This window comes from Microtus ochrogaster, unplaced genomic scaffold (genome assembly GCF_000317375.1).
Source record: "Microtus ochrogaster isolate Prairie Vole_2 unplaced genomic scaffold, MicOch1.0 UNK1, whole genome shotgun sequence".
Lineage (NCBI taxonomy): Eukaryota > Metazoa > Chordata > Mammalia > Rodentia > Cricetidae > Microtus > Microtus ochrogaster.
In genome coordinates this window covers 27,294,647-27,295,704 of record NW_004949099.1, presented here as the reverse complement: position 1 = coordinate 27,295,704, position 1,058 = coordinate 27,294,647, and positions in this window count along the sequence as shown.

The following is a 1,058-nucleotide window of genomic DNA, read 5'->3' as shown; positions in this document are numbered from 1 at the left end:
TTTTGTTTTGTTTTTTTGAGAAAAGGTTTCTCTGTGCAACCCTGGCTGTCCTGGAACTTGCTCTGTAGACCAGGCTGGTCTCCAACACAGAGATCAGCCTGCCTCTGTCTTCCAAGGGCTGGGATTAAAAATGTGCACCACCACTGCCCGGTGCTTATGTTTTTTTTTTTAATGTTTATTTTTTTTATTTTATGGGTGTAGGTGTTTTGCCTGCAAGTATGTCCGTGCACCAGGCATGCTGAGCTGTCTCTCCAGCTCCTGGGTTTTATTTTTTAAGCTAAGGATAGTGGCTCACACCTTCCATCTTAGCAATTGAGAGGTGGAGGCAGAAAGATTGCCTCAAGTTCAGGGCCAGCTAGACTATATAGTAATTTTTAGGTCAGCCTGGGCTATACTGTGAAACTATCTCAAAAAAAAAAAAAAAGTATTTTTAGGTTCACAGCAAAATTGACAGAAAGGTAAGAGATTTCCTGTGTGGTCCCACATGCACTATAGCAGCATTAAGTTAACATTTTGGAACATTTAAATAATGCCATACACACAGTCCCAGATCAGTGTGGCTTTGCATCTATACACATTGGCTGTGAACCAGGCCAAGGAGTGCAGCCGCAGCTGGGATTGTGAGGAGGCTCAGTCCGGAAGAAGGAGGGGACAAACTCTGGGATGAGGTAACCATGACACTTGCCCCCCCCCCACAGGTTGGCGAAGGAAGAGGTGAGCCGGCAGGAGCTGAGGCAGCGGGTCCGCATGGCCGACAATGAGGTCATGGATGCCTTTCGCAAGATCATGGCTGCCCGGCAGAAGAAGCGTACCCCCACAAAGAAGGAAAAGGACCAGGCCTGGAAGACCCTGAAGGAGCGGGAGAGCATTCTGAAGCTCCTAGACGGGTAGCCTTGCCTGCTGTTGGCCACTTCCCTGGCCTGGCAAAAGTCCACTTCCTTTGAAGCCGTTGCTGGGGGCTGCCCATCAAATGACAACAGTCTCAGGGCTGAAATACTCTCAGGCCACTCTCTGAGCTTTCGTGCAGCCAGCATGCAAGGCCTTACTGTGCAGGCCTG